At 39.6% G+C, this 14,569-nt stretch overlaps 1 protein-coding gene across 5 annotated transcripts in view; it reads right to left on the reverse strand.

Annotated features, from left to right (window-relative positions):
* Window positions 1-14,569, reverse strand: part of LOC127874489 (HBS1-like protein) — a 65,370-nt gene that overhangs the window by 12,824 nt on the left and 37,977 nt on the right. Inside the window, exon 17 of one of the 5 annotated variants that reach the window (XR_008046947.1) lies at window positions 12,984-13,108. The exons of the other annotated variants lie outside the window; for them this stretch is intronic. The gene's annotated coding sequence lies outside the window, so the exon portion shown is untranslated. The remainder of the gene's footprint in view (window positions 1-12,983; window positions 13,109-14,569) is intronic. 5 annotated transcript variants of the gene reach the window in all.

The raw sequence follows: 14,569 nt of genomic DNA on the forward strand, positions 1-14,569 counted from the left end.
GGGTGCTTCCTGTAACGTCACGTGCCCCATTTATTGCACCGATTCCGGATGCGAACGGAATTTCGGACACTGCACTACTTGCAAAGACGGCTACTGGGGTAAAATCTGTTCCGATGCATGTGTTGGTCCCCTTATTTCAAACTGCAGACAGCAGAGCTGCAACGTTGACAATGGAACATATTATTGTACAACATGCCAGCCCGGATATTTCGGACGAGATTGTCAGGAATGCCCTGCCAACTGCACCGAATGTATAAATCTAGATCAATGTTCAAAATGTAAATCAAAGTTCTATGGCTTAACGTGCCAATCTGAGTGTTTCGATGCAAACTGTGCGCTTTGTAACAACGATACTGGAGGGTGCGAGGTGTGTGATCCGGGTTTTTACGGAACAAACTGTTCCTCACCTTGCGTTGATTGGTGTGAATTATGTGATGGCACATCCGGGGAGTGTAAAATGTGTCCTGCGGGAAGATACGGACTTCAGTGTGGCGATGTCTGCGATATGACGAACTGTACGTCTGACAGATGTGACAAGACCGGGAAATGTCCGACTTGCAATGTCGGCTTCTGGGGGAACAAATGCTCGCCATGTAGTGAACATTGCATTTATGGCTGCGACTTAGTAACAGGAAAGTGCAGAGAGTGCGTGAATGCCAAATATGGAGACCAATGCGATAAGAATTGTCCAATGAATTGTTCGTCCGATTGTGACCAGACGACCGGAGCGTGTTTATCTTGCACCCAGGGATTTTGGGGCTCAACGTGTCAGAGCCGATGCGGGTCCAATTGCCTCTCAGGATGTAACGCGCGAACAGGGGTGTGTGGTTCCTGTGTAGATGGACTCTGGGGGAGCAGCTGCAACTTGTCATGCACGCCGGCCACCTGCAGCACGTGTCACAGGTACACGGGTTCGTGCCAGGGGTGTAGTGTGGGTTATTCTGGAGTACAGTGTGATCAGACATGTCCACGCCAGTGCGCCACTGAATGCCAGAGATGGACCGAGCTGTGTGAGAAATGTAAACCAGGTTAGTGCGAGGTCACATATCCCATGGTCACCTATATTGCTAATGCAACTTTCAACGGCATTTAAATTTGCTGCTATTGTATGGGCGTCCCTGGGCTTAAGTTCTAACGTATAATTGATTTATAAAGTCTAATAATTACATTTGCTAAAGACCCGCAATACAAACAGTCGCCGTACGCCTTTCAGGCGTTGTCATCATAATTATGCATAACGAAAACTGTTGTGACGGAATGAGATCCCGCCTCCCCCAAAACCTGATGCGTATATTCAAATTAAATCACGGCATGCTCCTGAATACATTTTCTTAAGAATTAACGCTATAACCTGGACACTAACGTGATGAAAATGTCACAGGAGCTCATTTTTAGCTAAGTTTTGCAAGGACAAGGTAGACGCTTAATGATCGGTGCAGCTGCCGTTTATAAGCACAATCTTGTAAAATAGTTCATTTATTTTTTTTCAAAGAAACGAAATATCACTTTTGTATGCTATTATGCCCAATATAGTATATTGCTATACCTTTTCCAGGATATTACGGTATCCGGTGCGAGCTGTCGTGTACCAATTGTGATACGGAGTGTGACTTCCACAGCGGCACGTGCGTCTCGTGCAGAGCGGCCTTCTGGGGTGACACGTGCCGGAATACATGTCCTCCGGGATGCGTCGCGTGTCACAGGTAGCGAACCATAGTTGATATATATATATATTAAAAAATACACCTCTTTTTCAGTTAATGCGAGGTAACTATGTGCATTTATTTTAAAAGAAAGAACGATTTTTGAAAAAAAAAATAAAAAAAATCTGTATCATGAGAAATGATGTTTATAAATTTCCACATTTTTCTTGACGCCATTTCAATACAAGTGAAGACATTCATTATAATGTAAGGAGTTTCTATGAATTCGATATTCTCATGCATGTACATTTAATAGACTAAATACTAGCAAGACTAATAATGCACCGAAATTGCATGGACTTTTCTAGAAGTAATGGAAGTTGCGTGACCTGCAAAAATAACATGGGAGGATTCAACTGCAGCCAACAGTGCTTAGCAACCACCGACAGGTGCCCGCAACACGTCTGCGAGAAGGACACGCCCGTCCGGTGTCTGACATGCGCACCGGGTTACTGGAACACCTCCTGCAACCAGCCGTGTGCGTCTGCACAGTGTAAAGATAACGTCTGCTCTATCGAGACTGGAGGTTGCCAGAGTTGTTACCCGGGATACTGGGAAAAAGACTGCTTAGAAGTGTGTCCTGATAGTTGTCCTAATTGCGACCTTACGACAGGGCAGTGCACGACCTGCATGCAAGGTTACTATGGCAATGCGTGCACGGACATTTGCAAAGTGGACAACTGCGTGGATTTCCGGTGCAGTAAGGCTAATGGTCAGTGCGAGCAGTGTCTGAACACGTATTGGGGCGATAACTGCGAATTCAAATGCTTAGATAACTGCGCAAAATGTTCAAAGACCACAGGCAAATGCGAGAAGTGTTTTCCAACGTCATTCGGACACTACTGTGACAAAATGTGTCCAAGTAACTGTAAAAACGGTTGCGACAAAGACAGCGGAGTTTGTAGCGCATGCGCGGACGGTTTTTGGGGGAGCTCTTGCAATAAGAGTTGTCGGACAGAAAATTGCCATATCTGCGACCGACTTTCCGGTGAATGCGAGATGTGCAAGACGGGCAAATGGGGCGTGGCTTGCGAGAAGGCGTGTCAAGGAAAGGAATGTGTCAGCTGTCAGCGCTCGACGGGTGCATGTCTCAGCTGCCAACGTGGTTCTTGGGGAAGCACGTGTCAGTATCAGTGCCCTGCCACGTGCCAGTGTTGTCACACCGAAACGGGCGAGTGCGAGGCCTGTCTGTCGGCGGAAACAGGTAACCGTAAAGAACATAGTGGTTCTTAATTTCGTATCTATTAAAGTCGGTAGATCGCTCCATCATTTGTTTACTCAATGTTTATTCGTCCAAGGATTTGAAGGAATTCGATTTGATACATCCGTCATTATATGAAATTGTTGATTAAAGATTTACTGGTCCATTTAATAAATCACTTTATACAGTAAACATTTGGAGTTTTTTGTGAATAAAGCAACAATTTTAAGAAATGTCATGTTAATTGATTTGGCATAATTTACTCATAATAAACATGTACTGGAAAAAATGAATGCAGAACTTAGCATGTTTTTATAAACATGTTGTTTGTGCACGGATGCATAAAAATTGTGAGCAATTACAAGTACTGATGGTTACTCATAAGTAATAAGTTAAAGACGTTTGTACGCAAATATGTTTGTTTTTAATTTACAGACAGCAGTGGCGACGTAGACTCGCATACGCTAGGGGTCGCTGTAGGTATTTCCGTTGGGATCACAGCGCTATTGCTGCTGGTGTTGATAGCAGCTGTCTTGGCCTTTAATCGGAGGTATGGTTCTGTAAAAATTGAGCCGCAATCTTGGAAAACGGGACTTAATGCATGTGCGTTAAGTGTCTTCTCGAATAAGCCTGGGCAGTCCGCATGGGCTAAGCAGGGGCGACGCTCTCCGCTTTTACTTTTATTTAAGTCTCCTCTCAGCGAAAATTCAAAAGAAAAGAGACTGCACACGCTTATCCGGGACGACAATTTACGCACATGCATTAAACCCCGTTTTATCAGAGCGAGTCTTAATTGATAAAAGCACAGGTTTTGATTAAGAAAGAAATCAAAGTCATGCATATAAATGTCATAATAAACAAATGATTAACTGCAATCGAATGGCGTCTGTTTAAGCAGGAATTAAGCAAAATATGACGGTGCCATCCAGGCCGCCTAACGGGCGGTGGAAGCTGAATATTTTGCTTCTATCGCCGAACGGCGTTTTCTTGCTTTGGACAGTTGCGTTACAATTTCTATGTATTAAACATAGTTTGATAAAGTGGGAGTCAGACAGGCACCAGTCCATGACCAGTTACATTCAGAGTGTGTCGTACAGTGCACACACGTGAATATAGGCGGCTACTGAGTGACATATACCGGGCATGACTGCTACCATTTGTAGCCGGTGGGTGGGTGTTCAAACATCCTGTTCTAAATTTTGACTACGATAGGAAAGCAATTCATCGTACATAGTTCGGCGTCTGTTAGATTCCTAGATTTAAAAAATACCGATGCGACTGTTTAATTGTGTCTAGGGCATAAAATGCTGTTGGAATCTGCACACGATATTACCGTGACCACGTGAGCATAACATGTACTCTTGTCTTCTTTGAACATACTAGTGAAGGTGCATTGCATGATCTTGTTTGAAACACGTTCATATCACAGAAATTCCAGTTTATAAATTATTGCAATGTGATATTAAGTTTAACGTAGTTTGAAACTTTCATGCGTCAATACAACGTCGGTATTGCAGTGTGGTCCGTATGAAAACAATAACGTTATTATTGAATTAAAGTTGTAATGCCTTTATAAGGAATTTGCAAACGTTTCATTTTTTAACATAGTTATAGACTGCTGGTCTAATGAATAGACTCTTTCACAAATGCTCTTTTAATTAATTAAACAAGTGATAAGTTTGTGTCGCTTAACAATTGAGTTTATCATCTCAATCAGACGTAAAAATTAGCCCTTCACGAAATATCACGTATTGCGTTACCTTTTTTACATAAATGTTGTATATGCCACTAAACATTATGAAATTCGTAAGAAGTTGACACATGTAATAAATGCAGTTGAAGTAACTTATTGACTTTTATTGTAAAAACATTAATTTTAAGCACTGATCATTAATTACTGTTTTTCATAACTGGCATATTGCTTTTAAGACCAAATTGGTTCGCTGCATTCTTTTAAGAGTAAATTCAGTAAAGCTCGGTCATATCTGTTTTACCATATTTAAATGGATTACAACTTCTTCTCCAATTTTATTAAGCCCTGCATATTTGATATAAAAAGTTTAGTTATTTGAAACGTTTCACATGACCAAAGCCCGATAATTTGGTATGGAGTTTCACGAACAACCATTCTTACTTTTCATATGGTCGTTTAACGATATGAAGTGATATCATTTTTATTGGGTGTTAAGTTGTTTACAGAGCTGTTTGATAACGTAGTTGTAAGACAATCCACAACAACACGTGATGATGCCAACAAAAAACCTACATGGGTTAGTCCACGGGTAGAATGCTTGGAGGACCATGCGATGTGAATTTTTACTAATTTTGGCATAATAATGTCGGATATGTTTGAGAACTTGAATTTGGGTGTCACATCTATATTTTAGTGGTACACGCAATATATCTCGTTTTATGTATCTTAATATGTTTCTCAAAAGACCTTGTTCCAAAACTGTTGGCCATAAAAATACAATATAGAATTATGGTATACAAAAGTACATGATAGTCTATATGTAAATTTATTATATTTGCGACGTTTACGTTTTTTTGCGCAAGCCAAGAAGATTTAGTACATTATTTGAGAAAAAATAATAGTATGTATGTATGTAGTCTATATGTAAGACATCCAAATCAGTAATAACTCGTAGTAAAAATATGTCAGTGCTTATCCTGAAATATAAAAAAAAAATACAGAGACATTACAATCGAAATTCATTATCTTTTTCTTCACGACATTTTTTTCAAGATTTCCACATTTTTTCAAATATCCAAATGTAATTCTCTTCCAGGCCAATGCTACGAAACAGTCGAATACCAGATGATTATAATAACATCTTATATACGATATTTATATACACATTAACTAAAAGGGTTGTAATAACCATACCATTGCACTTAATTTAATTCTATCTATTATAATAACCACTTTCAAGCCCAACAATTTATTCGTAGAAACAGACTGTCGACGGAAAAGGGATCACTAAAGAAACCACCACCGTCAATCACGTCATTGAAGAAGAAGGATGGCGGTCACGTAGAAACCAAGATGGACGGGTTCGCTCGCGTTACTACGGAGACGGAAAAATTCTACAACACCGACTATGAAGGTAAAGGACTGCCCCATGAAGAAAAAATTATATGAGTCGCGTTCTGAGAAAACTGGGCATAATGCATGTGCGTAAAGTGTCGTCCCAGATTAGCCTGTGCAGATCGCACTGGCTAATCGGGGACGACGCTTTCCGCTTTTATGGTATTTTAAGTTTCAAGGAGGTCCATCCTTACCAAAAATCAAGTTTAGGCGGAAAGTTTTGTCCATGATTAGCCTGTGCGAACTGCACAAGCTAATCTGGGACGACACTTTACGCATATGCAGTTAGCCCAGTTTTCTCAGAACGCGGCGCATATGTATTTTTTGTACTATGATTAATGTACACAATTAAAGTAGTCTTTAATGTTCTTCGGCTTGTTTATATTACATAAACATTTTTATGAACTCAGTTTAAATTGTGTTCCACAATTATATATATCTGTGTATAGCGAAGTATAAAAAATTGAAACTGAGCTTCTAATAACTTGTATATAATATTTATTTGGCGACTGTCGCGGATTGTGTAACGTGATACTTAATGTCTGGTATCACGTTATCTCCTACGCATTGCTACTGGTGTCAATAAATATCTTCTGCCATATGAATATATAAAACATCCCATTTGATCTCGAATGCGTTATGTCAGGCGACAATAAACCACACATATAATACATATATCATATTACTTTGTAACTTTTCATTTTTTAGTTGCATCTTGCAATGTAATAACCATTGCGTTACGTGATTTCATAAGCCTTGCGTCACGAGGTCAGTGCAGACAATACACAGCTGGCGACGTCACAGCCCTCTGGGGCCGAGCCGACGACAGTTGAAACCGACTACATCCACCCCGCCACCTCGCGCGGTAATCTGATCGATTCTAAGAACGGTACCGAATTTACAGACGTTCAGTTGTGGTTGTTAATGCTTATGAGCCTCGCTTTGGGAAAACGGGGCTTAATGCATGTTCCTAAGAGTCGTCCAATATTAGCCTGTGCAGTCGACACAGGCTCATCGTGGGCGAGACGTTCCGCTTTAATGGTATTTCGTTTAAAGGAAGTCTCCTTTTTGCTTTAGTACAGTTAATGCGGAAAGTGTCGTCCATTATTAGCCTGTTCTGGATGCACAGGCTAATCTGGGCTGACACTTTAGGCACATTGATGCCCTGCTTTCCCAGAGCGATCCTCTACTATAAATGCTCGTTGTAGCACACTGTAAGAGAAATATGTAGATGTGTTTATGAGCTCCCGCTGGCAGGTTAAATAATTTACAAAATGATGTAAACTATTGAACTATTGAGTGAGTGTTACCATCATCAGCGTGCTTCAAACTGCAATGTACATGTATGTCAAATTTTGTACTCGTGCTACTTGTTGCAAGGTTCGGCTCTGTGACTCCATGTAACGTTTCTGCATATTAGAAAACACTGAAAACTGCAAAATATGGTTAAAAAAAGGGAAACTATCAGGTTTTAGCGGGAAACGGGGACACTTAAAACATTAATGAATCCGTATTTCTTGACGTTGAATGAAATTGCCTTTACCAGGTTAAAACTCTGTTTTAAGCTATTGAAGCGTGTTTAAAAAAACGAAACTCTATCGTAGTAAAGATATTGTAAAACACTTACTCATGCTGTATCAATTTCGGACGGCAGGTTCGTTGTCAATACCTGGTCCGTCTTCAGATGTGGTGGTCAGTGGATATTTCGAACCAAACGTCGCTGAGCAGTTGAAGAAATCCAAACCCCAATACGAAGCAAATGGTATAGTGTAGTTTATTTTTATGGCGGAGGCAAGACATATTAACAACAAGACTCGTGTACGGTTATCAACCATGGTAGATAGAAATTTAAGTGATAGAAAGCTTGTTAATCTAAGGTGGATGCCGTACTTTGACAAAATTTCGCCGGATCGGCTCGTTTAAATGTAAGCGTTTTAGTTTTGGTGTTCACTATATCGCCAAATGATTTATAAGTGCATTTTCGGTACTTATTGATTACTTCACATATCTACTTGAAAGAGGATTATTTCCCCCCCCAAGTAAAAAAAATCCACTGATGAAGTTTACTGAGAAATCATTTAGCCGCGTTCTGTGAAAACTGTGTTTAATGCATGTGCGGAAAGTGTCATGATCCCAGACTAGCTTGCACAGACTAATCAGGGACGATACGTTCCGCCTAAACTGGATTTTCGCCCAGGAGAGACTTTCTGCAAACAAAAAATACCATAAACATGGAATGTGTCGCTCCTTATTTTCCCGTGCAGTCTGCACAGGCTAATCAGGGACGACACTTTAAGCACATTCCTTAAACCCAGTTTTCCCAGAACGCGGCTTATTTGAACACAACAATAGAGTACATATTCTTTCTTATCGAACGAATCTGCATGTTAAAAATTATAATGTATAAGATGTGCTATTGTTCACGAAATTATCGAAACTATTATGTAAAACACGTATCAGGTCATCTTTCGAATATATCAGCTCAATACTATATGTAAAGTTCCTAGAGTAATAAACTCCGTTGCTAGACTTGCTGGTCATTGTTATTTGATTTTTCAGCTGAGATTCAACCAGTGTACACTAACGTCGGTATCGACAATGGCGAGGAGGCAGAAAAACGTGGTACGATATGCGTGCTGAGAGCACATAACCCTTTTATAGTATAAAGGTTAAAGTCTTTATTTGCTAAAAGTCTGTATAAATAGACGATCCAAACATATTTAACTGAAACAAGCCCTACATGAATCAGAGGTAGGAAGCGAATGGTCGTTACATTTTTGTTCGTGTCCTTTTCCAACACGCTCGGAATCGAATCCACGATTCTCGGGTTTATAGTTGAGCTATTTACTAATACAGCTAGTACATAATTGCACTGGTTATCATTGCAGTTCTTTCCCTGCCCGTCGTACGTCCAAAGAACTTCCGGCCCGTCTACACAAACATGTCGCCGGTAGAGACAGATAAGCAGTTCCGGTTCCGGCCGGATTCCGTGCACTCTGCACCGGAAGTGGGAGTGGCCGGGCAGTACGAGGAGATCAGAGAGGAGCACATGACGTCAGCAAGTCCCTTGTATACCGAGGTTGAGTCGAGGTTCGGCAATACCAAGTAGTAGAGCTGCGCGCATTCCCATATGTTTGTTAGAACAGTGATATATTTTGTGTAAATCAAATTTTAGCGTACATTTATATGTGATGTTGTACGCTTGATATAACGGAATATAATTGCATCTGGTTAAAAATAACGTAATGTGATTTTAAATTGTTAATTTTGTTTGCACAATAAGTGTGTTTTCCTCATTTTAACACATTCGTGGATAGGTCAATTGTATCTCCCATGATTGTACTAAAAACAAGGTGTTTTTAAATACAGTTTATATATTTTACAAAAGAACGAGTAGTTTAATTGCTTACTTATTGTACTAATGCGTTTGAGTGTGTGTGATAAATAGCACAGCCTAGCTGACTGCCCCATATTCCCACCCAATCAATTTTTTATATATAAATATGTACAATGCAACCTTAATGTTTTTACGATGCGGAGACCCGTATCAGCTAATGTATCAAGACTGAAGACATAGAATGGAAATTGCTCAGGTAAAACTAGGCGCAATTCATGTACGTAGTTTTGTCCCTTATTAGCCTGAACAATACGCACAAGCTAATCTGGGACAACACTCTCCTCCTAGAATAGATTTTTGTTAAAAGACTTCCTATTAACAAAAAAAGCCATAAAAGCGGAAAGATCCATCCAAGTAAAGTTAATTGGGGCACATGCATTTAGCCCTGTTTTCACAAAAGAACGCTTATATAAACATTACAGTGTAGCTTCAACATGTAATCAAATGTTATAAAGTGTCTTTTTTGATTTGTAAATGTAATATATTGTTGTATTTGTATTGTTATTGTTCATGCACTATTTGTTAAGACTATTACCTGCGCAACAACCGAAAAACAAGGGACAAAATTGTCACAAAACCAGGTTTTCAATTTGAAAAAAAAGTCTGATAAAGGGAGACAACTCAAACTGAGCTGATTGTCTATAATGAACCCCTTTGTTTAAAAAAATAAATCTATTTTTAGTCGTGACGACCTTGAACTTGGAGATATTGACGTAACTCTTTCGTGCCACACACCGTCCAATGATGGTGAACCAATGTGCCAAATGATTTTAAAATCTCACAATGAATGACAAAGTAATGGCCCGGACAAGCTCATTTATGGCCATTTTTGACCTTTGAACTCAAAATGTGACCTTGACCTTGGAGATATCGACGTAATTCTTTTGCGCCACACACTGTCTAATGATGATGAACAAATGTGCCAAATGATTTTAAAATCTCACAAAGAACGACAAAGTTATGGCCCTGACAAGCTAGTTCCTCCCGCCAGCCGACATTCGCCAATCTAATAACCAGTTTTTTCCTTCCGAAAACCTGGTTAATGATAATTCTTGTTTTGTTTATTGAACTATTGTCAATATATGTCACATACATTTTATAAATAAAAGTTGAATACCACGTGAATTGCAAGAGTTTTGCCAACTGTGCAAGAATTCAATCAAGTCTTCTGACAAATAATTGTTGTAACTCACTGCCTTTTGAAATCATTACAAGCAGCCATATATATGAGCCGCGTTCTGAGAAAACTGGGCTTAATGCATGTGCGTAAAGTGTCGTCCCAGATTAGCCTGTGCAGTCCCCACAGGCTAACCAGGGACGACACTTTCCGCCTAAACTTGATTTTCGGTAAGGAGGGACATCCTTGAAACTAAACATACCATAAAAGCTTTAAGTGTCCTCCCTGATTAGCCTGTGCAGACTGCACAGGCTTATCTGGGATGAAACTACGCACATGCATTAAGCCCAGTTTTCTCAAAACAAGGCTCATATATTGTCATCTGATGTTCCAACACATAGCACATAAACTGTGAATCAAATGATTGTGCACGGAAGAACATGTTGTATATAACGTTATCCCATTAACGTCCATTCCGAATTTTGAAGTGGTTAACTGCTGCATGTGTTTATGTGTTCTACTGATAAAGTATTTTACCACATTATTTTAACTTTTGGTACACGATATTTGAAGCACGTCATGCGAAAATGGGTATTATGTCATAGCTCCACACTAGCCCTCCCATATACACAGTCTGTAAAGACCTTCCACTAAAGTCACACTAGGCTTAGTGGTCCCATTAGAAGAAAATGTAGCTCGTAACCGCCTGTGCGAATGCCTGTGCTAGTAAATAAATATGCTTGCTGCATATGTAATCATACATATTTTTGCATGACTCAGATCATTTGTCATTTTTTGTGTCTCATCTAGCAGAGAAGAGTTTCAATATGCCAATGATCAAAGACTTAAGAATTTTATCTCTGTATCGCTGTTTACAACAAACTTTTATTTAAATTATAAAAAATCACAAACTGGAAAAGAATCAACATCAGAATTAAACAAGAGCACCGCCTTGCGGGTGCAGACCGCTCATCTATTTTCTTTTTAAAGGTGAAGGGAATCTCAATTTAAATCACAAAAGAGGGAGAGGTGGAGTGAAGAGGGGTGTATAGTGTGGGTGTGCGGACATTTATTACATTATCTTCCAAAAATGCGAAAAAATGCAAAAAAAATTAAAAAATTCGGGGGGGGGGGGGGGAGGGGGGTGGGGATTTTTGGGTGCGATGGTTGGACGGTATTTTAAAAATAAAAATTAATATTTGTGTTTTTTAACCGTGGTGGTGGGGTATAGTGTGAGGGTGTGGTGGTCATTTGTGAGATGATGTTTAGGGGGGGGGGGGGGGGGAGGGGATTCGGGGTGGGGGGGGAGGGCACGGGGGATGGTTTGGGTGGAGTCGAGTCTATTGTGGAATGTCAGGTAAGAGTAGTTTTGTCAAAGTATCAATCAAATCTAATCATAAATAAAGAAGTTATGGCAATTTTAGCAAAATTTAATAATTTGACCTTGAGAGTCAAGGTCATTCAAAGGTCAAGGTAAAATTCAACTTGCCAGGTACAGTAACCTCATGATAGCATGAAAGTATTTGAAGTTTGAAAGCAATAGCCTTGATACTTTAGAAGTAAAGTGGATCGAAACACAAAATTTAACCATATATTCAAAGTTACTAAGTAAAAAAAGGGCCATAATTCCGTAAAAACGACAACCAGAGTTATGCAACTTGTCCTTTTACTGTACCCTTATGATAGTTTGCGAGTGTTCCAAGTATGAAAGCAATATCTATGATACTTTAGGGGTAAAGTGGACAAAAACACAAAACTTAACCAAATTTTCAATTTTCTAAATATAAAGGGCCCATAATTCCGTCCAAATGCCAGTCAGAGTTACATAACTTTGCCTGCACAGTCCCCTTATGATAGTTAATAAGTATTGCAAGTATGAAAGCAATAGCTTTGATACTGTAGGAATAAAGTGGACCTAAACACAAAACTTAACCAAATTTTCAATTTTCTAAGTATAAAAAGGGCACATAATTCTGTCAAAATGCCAGTCAGAGTTACATAACTTTGCCTGCACAGTCCCCTTATGATAGTTAGTAAGTGTTGCAAGTATGAAAACAATAGCTTTGATACTTAAGGAATAAAATGGACCTAAACACAAAACTTAACCAAAATTTTCAATTTTTTAAGTATAAAAAGGGCACATAATTCTGTCAAAATGCACCCCAGAGTTATCTAACTTTGCCTGCCCTGTCCCCTCATGATAGTAAGTAAGTGTACCAAGTTTGAATGCAATAGCATTGATACTTTCTGAGAAAAGTGGACCTAAACGCAAAACTTAACCGGACGCCGACGCCAACGCCAAGGTGATGACAATAGCTCATAATTTTTTTCAAAAAATAGATGAGCTAAAAAGTGTGAAGAGATTCTTTGGTAGCAGTAACAATCAAAGAAACATGCGGATATTTCTGTTTATTTTGCCAAAGCAAAACATAATTGCACCATCATAAAATAAAACTCCCCTCCCCTCTCCTCCACACTTCCCAAAGTAATTCCAAAAACCCAAGCGCAGAGCATTTTGAACAGTCACAACAGGTAGGTCAGAGGTCTAGTTTGTGGCTGCTTGTTGTCCTTCAGTTGCATCTTTAGTCTTTGTCTTTAATACCTGCACAAATAAAAGCAATAGTGGTATTCAAGTGAGTCAATATCTAGGATAACTAGGCTTTATGCAGTCAGCACACACACATCAGATTTTTTAATTTAAAGTCTCTTCTAACAAGTGTTCCGGGGTCTGAGACATATGCCCCCCCCCCCCCAAAACAAACACCTTGACCTTTGACCTAGTGACCTGAAAATCAATAGAGGTCATTTGCCAGTCATGATTAATGTACCTATGAAGTTTCATGATCCTAGGCCTAAGTGTTCTTGAGTTATCATCCGGAAACCATTTGGTGGACAGACCAACCGACAGACGACCATCATGTGCAAAACAATATACCCCCTTTTCTTCAAAGGGGGCCATAAATAAAAATCTAATCTAGAAAGAAAGAGTCAGCCCTGATTTGCATATGGGGACTGCATTACATATAAAACATCATAATAATGGACCCATTACAAATTAAACACTCATTTAATGACCACATGACACCACAATAAAAGTTCATAATTATTACCATATTACAAATTAAACATCCTAATAATTATAATCCAATTACAAATACAACATCATGATGACGACCTCATTACAAAAAACATATTGATAATTAACCTATTACACATAAAACAAGATGATAATGACCCTATTACTAATTAATACATCATGGTTACAACCACAATGCAAATAAAACATTTTGATAATGCCTCCATTACAAATACAACATCCTGAAAATGACCTAAGTACAAATTTAACATCATGATAATGAACCATAATGCAGATAAAGCATCATCATAATGACTGCATTAAAAAAAACATGATTGTGACCGCATTACAAATAAAACATCCTTATAATGGCCCCATTACACAAAATACATTTCGATAAAGACCATGTTGGAAAAAACATCCTGAAAATGAACCCACTGCAAATAAATTATCATGATAAACAATTAAACATCCTTACTTTCCCTGCTAGCTTTTCTCCTACCTCTTCAATAAGTCCGGCTGCTATGGTGTGGCCACTGGTACCTACCTCTTCAATGAGTCCCGCTGCTATGGTGTGGCAACTGGTACCTACCTCTTCAATGAGTCCCGCTGCTATGGTGTGGCCACTGGTACCTACTTTTTCAATGAGTCCGGCTGCTATGGTGTGGCCACTGGTACCTACCTCTTCAATGAGTCCGGCTGCTATGGTGTGGCCACTGGTACCTACCTCTTCAATGAGTCCAGCTGCTATGGTGTGGCATCTGGTACCTACCTCTTCAATGAGTCCGGCTGCTATGGTGTGGCCACTGGTACCTACCTCTTCAATGAGTCCGACCGCTATGGTGTGGCCACTGGTACCTACCTCTTCAATGAGTCCAGCTGCTACGGTGTGGCCACTGGTACATACCTCTTCAATGAGTCCAGCTGCTATGGTGTGTCCACTGGTACCTACCTCTTCAATGAGTCCGGCCGCTATGGTGTGGCCGC

This window comes from Dreissena polymorpha, chromosome 3 (genome assembly GCF_020536995.1).
Source record: "Dreissena polymorpha isolate Duluth1 chromosome 3, UMN_Dpol_1.0, whole genome shotgun sequence".
Taxonomy (NCBI): domain Eukaryota; kingdom Metazoa; phylum Mollusca; class Bivalvia; order Myida; family Dreissenidae; genus Dreissena; species Dreissena polymorpha.